This window comes from Colobus angolensis, unplaced genomic scaffold (assembly GCF_000951035.1).
Source record: "Colobus angolensis palliatus isolate OR3802 unplaced genomic scaffold, Cang.pa_1.0 Scaffold259, whole genome shotgun sequence".
NCBI lineage: Eukaryota > Metazoa > Chordata > Mammalia > Primates > Cercopithecidae > Colobus > Colobus angolensis.
This window is the reverse complement of record NW_012115810.1, coordinates 4,683,029-4,692,696: the sequence shown is the minus strand read 5'-3', so window position 1 is coordinate 4,692,696 and position 9,668 is coordinate 4,683,029.

Here is a 9,668-nt window from a genome sequence, read left to right as displayed (position 1 = left end):
AGGGAGGGAGGGAGGGAGGGAGGAAGGAAGGAAGGCTTGTAAATCCCCTGGGCTTTATTCTGTTGACCCAAGGGCATTATTGGGGGTATTATGAAATCTGAGTTGCAATCTAAGTTACAAGGTCAGATTTATGATTAAAAGAATACACTGTCATCAAGATGGTAGATAAATTCAAGAGGAATAGGTGAGACTAGAATCAGAAACAGCAGTTGTTCCAGAGAAGAAGTGACAATAGCTTCAACTAGAGCCAAGATGTATAAAAACAGTGTCACTGATCCATTCTAGGTACAGACAGTAAGGAGTGCATTGTCTGTGGAGAATGTAACAATAATAAGAAAGTAACTAAAAATCTGTCTGCTTTCCATTATTACTGAGCACACTTTTTATCACTAAACAATACTCATAATAACTACACACCCTCAAAAAATATTTTGCTGGTCAGAGTTCCAAAGAATTGCCATGGTTACTGTGGAGGTTTAATAATTGCATTCATTATCCATTACTGATGAACAGTTATTCCCCAAATTTATCAGCTTAAACAACAAGCATTTATTATCTCACATGGTTTCTGAGGGTCAGGAATTTAAGAGTGGCTTAGCTGTGTTCCAGCTCAGGGTCTCTCATGAGATTAAGCTGTTAACTGGTGCAGTAGTCACCTGAAGGTTTGACTGGGGCTGGAGGATCTGCTTCCAAGCTCACTCATATGGCTGTTGACTCACATCCTCAGCTCCTCTCTATATGAGCCTCTCTCTACAAGACTGCCCCTGACATGGCAGTGGCTGTCTCCAGAGTGAATGATCAGAGAGAGAGTGTGAGATGGTGTGATCAACTGAGACATAAGCTGCAATGTCTTTTATAGCCTGATCTCAGAAATGACTTACCATCAATTTGCTATATTCTATTAGTCACCATGTGGCAAGGGACACTGCCTACACAAAAAGATGAATAGTAGGGTGGGCATAATTAGAAATCCTCTGGGAGGCTGACTACCACCATAATGTATATGGTGAACACACTCTTATTACTTAGTCTACTTACTTAATCATACAATAAACATTGTATGCTACATGGAAGTTAGTTTAGAAAATTACTCTTTAAGCAGCTACTCCCCATTTCCCGCTCCTCCTAGCCACTGGTAACCAACAATCTGCTTTCTGTTTCTATGGATTTACCAATTCTAGATATTTCATATAAATGAAATTATACAACCTATGACCTTTTCTTGTGTGGCTTCTTTCACTTAGCATAATATATTTTTTTAGGTGTATCTGCTTGTAGCATGTTTCAGTGCTTCATTCCTTTCTATGGCTGAATAATATTCTGTTACATACATATGTATGTTAAATATATAATATACATGTATATATCACAATTCATTTATCCATTCATCTGTTGATGGATATTTGGGTTGTTTTCGCCTTTTGGCTATTGTGAATAGTGCTGCAATGAACATTTATATAAAAGTATTTTGTAGGGGTTGGGTGTTACTGATTTTGACATGCCAGTGAACATTTGAGTGTGTTCAGTAGGTGCTCATGCCTGTGAGTCTAAAACTAAGAGGAGAGGTCAGAGATTGAGACAGACCTGGGAGTCAGCAATGATATATAGGTTGTGGTTAAAATTAAAAGAAGGATGGCCAGGTGCAGTGGCTCATGCCTGTAATCCCAGCACTTTGGGAGGCCAAGGCGGTTGAATCACCTGAGGTCAGGAGTTTGAGACCAGCTTGGTCAACGTAGCGAAACCCTGTCTCTACTGAAAACACAAAAAATTAACTAGGCATGGTGGCAGGTGCCTGTGATCCCAGCTGCTTGCGAGGCTGAGGCAGGAGAATTGCTTGGACCTGAAAGACGGAGGTTGCAGTGAGCAGAGATCACACCATTGCACTCCAGCCTGGGCGACAGAGCAAGACCCTGCCTCAAAATAAATAAATAAATAAATAAATAAATAAAAGAAGGATGAGATCACCTAAGGAGAGCATGCACAGAAAAAAGAACAATGAATCAAAGGTAGGAATTAAGTCAAAATATTTATGGCATACAAGACTTGGCTAAAATCTTTATATATCTCTGATCTACTACCTTGGGCATCCTTAGCATCAAACCAGCTCACATAGGCAGAGCTTCTCATTTATTCTTAACCTATGCACTTTATAAGACTATATAACTTCCTTCAATTACTTACTCAAGAGGCTAGTCATTTTTATTATTAAGAAATCCCCTTTCCTTTCTAGGTGTTTAAATTGCAATTTATGACATTAAGAAATCCCAGGCCAGGCGCGGTGACTCACGCCTGTAATCCCAGCACTTTGGGAGGCTGAGGTGGGCGGATCATGAGGTCAGCAGATCGAGACCATCCTGGCTAACATGGTGAAACCCCGTCTCTACCAAAAATACAAAAAATGAGCTGGGCGTGGTGGCGGGCACCTGTAGTCCCAGGTACTCCGGAGGCTGAGGCAGGAGAATGGCGTGAACCCGGGAGGTGGAGGTTGCAGTGAGCCGAGATGGCACCACTGCACTCTAGCCTGGGTGACAGAGGGAGACTCCGTCTCAGGAAAAAAAAAAAAAGAAATCCCATTCCGTTCTGTGGAAGATAGATAATGTTTTGTCAGTGCTCTATGATATAAATAGCTTCTCAGGCGTCTTTTCTATTGACTAAATAACCCCAGGCCTTTCATCTTTCCTTTAAATATTTTCTCATATTTAGATGCATATTCTAGGTGTCCTGTAATTTACTACATCATGATTCAGTTGGATAATCTAGTAGGGTGCCATCTCATGCTCAATAAAGTATGTGCTTTACTGAGTTCTTGTTGTGAATCCTTCTTTTAAGATAGTATCATGTTCTGTTATTATAAAAAGAACAAGACAAACCCACTATTGATTTAGTAGTATCTTTAACTTGTGCTCCATTATCATCTCAAGCTCATTTATTGGCATTTATGTGTAGATCTTTATTTCTCTTATTCTGTCAGTAGACAGTATTTTAATTTCAGGGCACATATTAATATTTCCTTCAAAATTTTGGATTAAAATCTTTTGTTTTACACATATCTCTAATTTGTTTAAAAAACAAATATTCTTATATTTTTAAGTGTTAATACCTTTGTCCTATTTGTTATCATACCAGGGTTGAAAATTTTCCCAATTCCTCTTTGTCACTGATAGGGGATACTGAACAACACTGGGGACCTAAAATTCATCCCAACGTGATAGCTTTCAAACAGATTGACACTAAGCTGTTCGCCTGCACTTTTGGGGATATTACTCTTCATCAAATTATGCTCCTAGGATTGCATGAGACTTTTTATGTTTGCAACCTTCGCACTTTAATGGATATTGGAGCGTAAGCAAGACTGTAAATCTGTCTACAGGACTAAATTCCAGCTCATACATACCTCAGTTGTTTCCATTTCTTGTACGCTCAATGTAGAATATAGTGATGGTGAACCATCCAATCTTTGCCAGGACTTTTTGTGTTTGGCATATACATTGTGATGGACACAGCAAGGATAATGAAATGCAAGTAATCCTGTGCTGCCAAAATGCTTTTGTTGGAGTTTTTTCTGTTTGAAAGATGCCTGGCCTAGCGAGTTGAAGGAAATCTAACCCAGCATTCAGAAGAACAGTAACTACACCCTGATGTCTGGAAGAAAGTGACTCCTGAATAATGTGATTACAGGCCAGTGATGTTAATTGCTGTGCAATCATTAGGATAACCAGACTTTTTGAAAGATTCGTCTTTTATGTGCTCAGAGGGAGGAGCTAACATACCTTAGTGTTATGCAGGGAGATGAGATCACCTAATAATTTCCTGGGTTACCTACTTAGTTATTTACTAAACTCCTGGGTAATTGGTGTTGGTGGAGGATGGGCAGAGTCTGTATAGGTCAGGGCATCCACCAGGATCCTGCATGAAAAACAGCATTTTTCTAGTTGGCTTCCTGGAGGTCATGCTCACATTTGACTTCCATGAATTTTTTACACTTGATAACTCTTATACAATGTCAGACAATTACTTAATGTCATCTCACTTAATCCTCACAGTCCCCCTGCTATGTAGGTTACTGTCTTTGCATTTGCAGATGAGAAGACAAAACTGCCGGAGGTTACATTTTGCCCAAGCCTTCAGAGTAGAGGCATCATGATTTGAATTGGGTTTATACTCATTGCATTATGCCTCATTATTTCACTGTAAGCAAAGAGCCAATGGAAGATATAAACAATTCAGTTAATTTTCTAATTAATTTTGTAATTAGTAAAGACATTTATGTAAATTTTCTGTAACTTTGTGTATTTATCTACTCTCATCTTGTAAAAGCTTCTTCTGATCTTAATTCACATATAATTATGATTTTTATGTAGTTATAATCATAAATGCACAATTTCAGGTTCAATCACTCTCATGTAACATTTTGTTTACATTTTTCTATGTTGTGTAGCTTTTATGGTTACAATTTTAGTGACTATACAATAATGCACTCAGTAAATATTCAATCATAAAAGAAATGTAGCAGTGAAAATTAAGGCAGCACAAGTATACCTCACTTTAGGAAAACCAGAATTATGGACAAGCAAAAAATGCAAAACAGGCTGAATATTTTCTTAACAAGAGGATTCAATGTAGAATTCCTTTAAATACTGTGCTCCCCTGGATCCCTGGGGAATTCAGGTTTTCAAAATATGTGAAGGTCCCCCTAAGGCTGGATAATTTCTGAGATCCTTTCTAGCACCACCATGATTAATGCATTGGTTGTGTAAAACGAGGATACCTATATATTCTAGGTGTTATTCAGTTACAGAAACCTACAGAAATGAAGGATGTGTTTACTTCTTAGGCCTTGGTGGTTCAATAAAACCTCAGAAGAGTTTTTCTCTCACTCATTCCCATGGTGCCCAAATCCAGGCATTTCTAGAATTGTAGTGTCCTCAGGATGTCAGGGACAGCAGGGACAGTGTGCGGTCATCTATTCTAGTCCATCCTCTTGCCTCCAGTCAGAGCCACACCCAAAACCAGCCCAGACAGATGAGACTCTGTCCTATTTTTAACAAGATCCAGGGACGGGAGCATTCCTCATTTCCTCAATAACCCCATTTCAAAACCTTTTCACACTTCCTGTTTAATTTTCATGCCATTAACAGAGACTCTCCATGCACTTCTTAAAACTTTAGATCAAATATAGGATACATTTTTCATGAATTTAAAATAAAGGAAATAATAAATAGGGCTCACATAGAAAACACTATGTATTTTAGATTGTCTGTGATTTTAGATACACCAGTATAATGTCATATTATCTTATAACATTAGGATAGACAGTAGTCAATATTATTTATCAAAAATTCAAAATTTTATAAACTATAAATACATATCTTAAATATCTGGAGACTTTTGACTGCGAATATATGATTTAAGAGAGAAGATAACAATATACCCTCACTTATACGCCACCCCGCCAATGATTTTATTCTTGCTTAGTGAGATTAGATAATATTTAAGTGAGATTTTATTTAAGAAACACAAGAATGAAAAACTATAGTTTTATTTTTATTCAATGAGGTTCGATTGCTTTAAAGAAAAAAATCACTATTTACCATAGTGCTGATGTTCTGCTAATTGCCTCTCATCAACTTTTATTTTAGTTCTTTAAACACTAGGAAGCTGAAAATTTTAAGGAGGCTTTTTAAAAGGACAAAGATTAGTCAAGGATAGAATCAGTGACTTTGATTCAGACCTGATGAGCATCCTTACTTTCATGTTTTCCGCATAGCTCTTGCCTCGAATTGCGCGGGAATCTTTCTTAGTAGGTGAGATGTGCTTTCCTCAAGCATCATGAGTTAATTGCTTTCGTTTGGGCTACTTTATTTTATAAATCTATCCTACAAAAACAGATTGATTATTTGACTCTGATAACATACTAACATGTCTGCTTGCTTCATTTTCTGTTTTTTTTGTGTGTGTGTGTGGTTTTTTTTTGTAATTTTTTTAAGGAAAATTTCTGTTGTGAAGAATATAAGCAATAGCGTAAACACTCCCCTTGTTTCGGTCTTTCCTTGTCTGTTTTGTTTTTTTCCTTTTCTCCATTTGGCACTGAGACTGATATGCAGCCTCAAGCACTAGATAAGAATTGTCTATCAGATTTAGCCGTTCTGCACATGATTAATTTTGTTATCGGCAAAACATAGTATGTTTTCTAGGTTTCTCTGGCAGTCACTATATCAGGTGATACTTGCCCTTAAATCATCTTAAGTTTATGTGGAATAAAGTATGTCAGGTTGAAACAATTGTTTTCTTCCATTCATGCTACAGTACCTCTTGGGCTTTCTAGGATCATATTTTCATTCTTATGAAAATGGTGGCTGGACCCAGTGACTCACACGTATAATCCCAGTACTTTGGAAGGCCAAAGCAGGCAGATCACAAGGTCGAGAGTCCAGCCTGGCCAACATGGTGAAACCCCGTCTCTACTAAGAATACAAAAATTAGCCAGGCATGGTGGCACACACCTGTAGTCCCAGCTACTCGGGAGGCTGAGGCAGAAGATTTGCTTGAACCCGGGAGGTGGAGGGTGCAGTGAGCCCAGATGGTGCCACTGCACAGACTGGATGACAGAGCAAGACTCCGTCTTGGGGAAAAAAAAAAAAAAAGAAAGAAAATGGTTAATATCACTTTGACAGATTATCTTGATCCTTTTCTGTGACTTACCAAACCCCTATGACAAAAACATGACTTTATTTTTCATGTTATAACTAATTTTGAGGCAAGTTATACTAGTGAAAAAGAGAAAAAGAAGATCGTGTGAAACAGATAACAAAATAAAACAACCACAAAGCAGAAAGATATCTTTCCTGTTAGGCTCCAGTAAAAAGATATGAACTCCTCAATGGCAACAAAATTTTGTATTTTAGGCCGGGCGCGGTGGCTCAAGCCTGTAATCCCAGCACTTTGGGAGGCCGAGACGGGCGGATCACGAGGTCAGGAGATCGAGACCATCCTGGCGAACACGGTGAAACCCCGTCTCTACTAAAAAATACAAAAAAAAAAAAACTAGCCGGGCGAGGTGGCGGGCGCTTGTAATCCCAGCCACTTGGGAGGCTGAGGCAGGAGAATGGCGTGAACCTGGGAGGCGGAGCTTGCAGTGAGCTGAGATCCGGCCACTGCACTCCAGCCTGGGCGACAGAGCGAGACTCCTTCTCAAAAAAAAAAAAAAAAAATTTTGTATTTTACCAGTTTTCACTGGCTGTATGATCAACAAATATAACTGAGTGGCTAATAGGTCTGCAGACTCAGAAAATTTAGTCAAAAATGTATTTCCTAATAATATGAAACTATAGTGCAGTCTCTTTTAATTGTTTATACAGACAGATTTTTGAGGGAAAGAGTCTGCAGACAGACTTAGGTTTGAACTCTTGCTGTTTTAATGTATTTACTGATTTAATTTTTCCAGCTTTATTGAGGTATAATTAACAAAAATTTCACATATTTAAGGTATGCAACGTGCCTTTTGAAATACGCATATATTGTGAAATGATTACCACAATCATGCTAACATATCCATCGCCTTGCATACTTACCTTTGTCGTCGTTATTGTTGAGCCCTTGCCTTTAATTGCCGTGTGACCCTGGACAAGTTACCTAACCTCGCAGTTCCTCAATTTCCTCATTATAAAATGGAGAGGAAAACAATTGTTTCTTGTAAAAGGTTGTTGTATTTTATACATATGAAATATATAATTATATACATGTGCATATACATATATATACATTGAGAAATGTGCCTGGTAAATAATGAGCACTATGTAAGATAGCATATGTTAGCTATTACTGCTCATTTTAAAATGTAAGATCTCATTGCCACTATTATTATACTGATCTTGGGCATTAGCAAAAATTATGGTGTTTGAAGATGGTTGCCAAGAGAATAGGAATTCTTCATAGAAATTCCAGACAGTAAAGGAACTCCTGGGTGGTGTGTAAACATGAAGAAAATGATTTACCCTTTACTGATCAAAGTTATTTTGTGATTAACTGAATACTTTTTTTTTTTTTTAAAGAGACAGGGTCTTCCTATATTGCCCAGGCTGGTCTCAAATTCCTGGATTCAACTTATCCTCCTGCCTCAGCCTCCCAAAATGCTGGGGCTACAGGCATGAGCCACCAGGCCTGATGATTAACTGAATCTTAAAGTTCAGCTTAAATATCATGAAGATTCACAGAGGCAATTATGACTTTTCTTGAGATATACAGAGCTGACCTGATGTTACCAAGTCTTCAGGGGTCAGGATGGGTGGGCACCAGTCTTCCAAACTTCCTTTAGTTAAAGGAAACCTGCAAATTGCCTAAACTTCATACTTGTCATCTCCTCTGCTTGTCATATTGTGTTATCTCTATGTTTCATCTGTGTTCTCCACATTTGGATAAGCACTTGCCAAGTTTCAAACTTCTTTGAATAATATAGAACAATCCATGAAAATCATAGGTCTTTTGTAAATGCTCCTTTCTCTTCGTGCTATATGTAGGAATTGTTTAATTTCAAAAGCATCACAAGCAGATTAAAATATTTTCCCATTTTTGAGTATTCATTAATTAGACAACTATTTACTGAACATTCCTATGTGTTTAGCACTTGATACATAAAGAAAAAATCAACTCTGCTTCCAGTCCATATGTCCATACTTATGTTCTAGTAGTTTAGTGTTGATCTGTTGCATAGTTGATCCTCATTATTATTTAGTCTACTCGCTAAAATTTTTTGGTAATTCTGAAGTCAATATCTGTGGCACTTTTGCAATCATTTGTAGATATGTGCAGAGTTGGTGAAAAATTTGAGTCCCTTGCTATGCACATTTCCAGTTGAGGTTGAACAAGGCAATACTCTGCCTTCTTGTTTCAGCCCTCATGCAGTCCTATTGTAGTCTATTTATTGCCACTTTTAAATTAATTAATTAATTAATTTTTGCATGTTAGCGTTTTTGTTGGTCACTTCACTGTTTTTAAAAGCCCCAACTGTAATGCTGAAGTGCTGCCTGGAGTTTCCAAAGACAAGAAGACTGTATTGTGCGGTATGGAGAAAATACGTGTTGAGTAAACTTCGTTCAAGCATGAGTTATAGTGCTGTCGGCTATAAGTTCAATGTTAGGAAATCGGTAATCCTATACATTCAGAAAAAGGAAGAGGAAATTCACCAATCTACACACGAGTCCTCTCTGGAAAGTGCTCACATAACATCAATAGTGCATGATGAAGCTATGGGAAAAATGGAAAAATTGCTGAATTTGTGGATTCATGAGATGAATTATGAGGCTGAAAACCAAAGATAATTATGGTCATATTACCCAAGGTCAGGAAAGTGTTAAACCCCTCTAAGTTACTGTTATATTATAAAGAAATTCTGCATATAATTATTTGTCCAAAATATATATTAAATATGCTGTCTTTAAACACACATAAGGTTATATATTGATCAGTTGACAAAAAACCTTGTGGCCAGAAGCTTGTAGGAACCTATCCCTATATTTCCTCTAGGAGCAATCGTGCAGTATTTGCTAATCCAGTGTTTATAGTGACTTTATAGAATATAATTACTATGGGCCGGGCACAGTGGCTCAAGCCTGTAATCCCAGCACTTTGGGAGGCCGAGACGGGCGGATCATGAGGTCAGGAGATCGAGA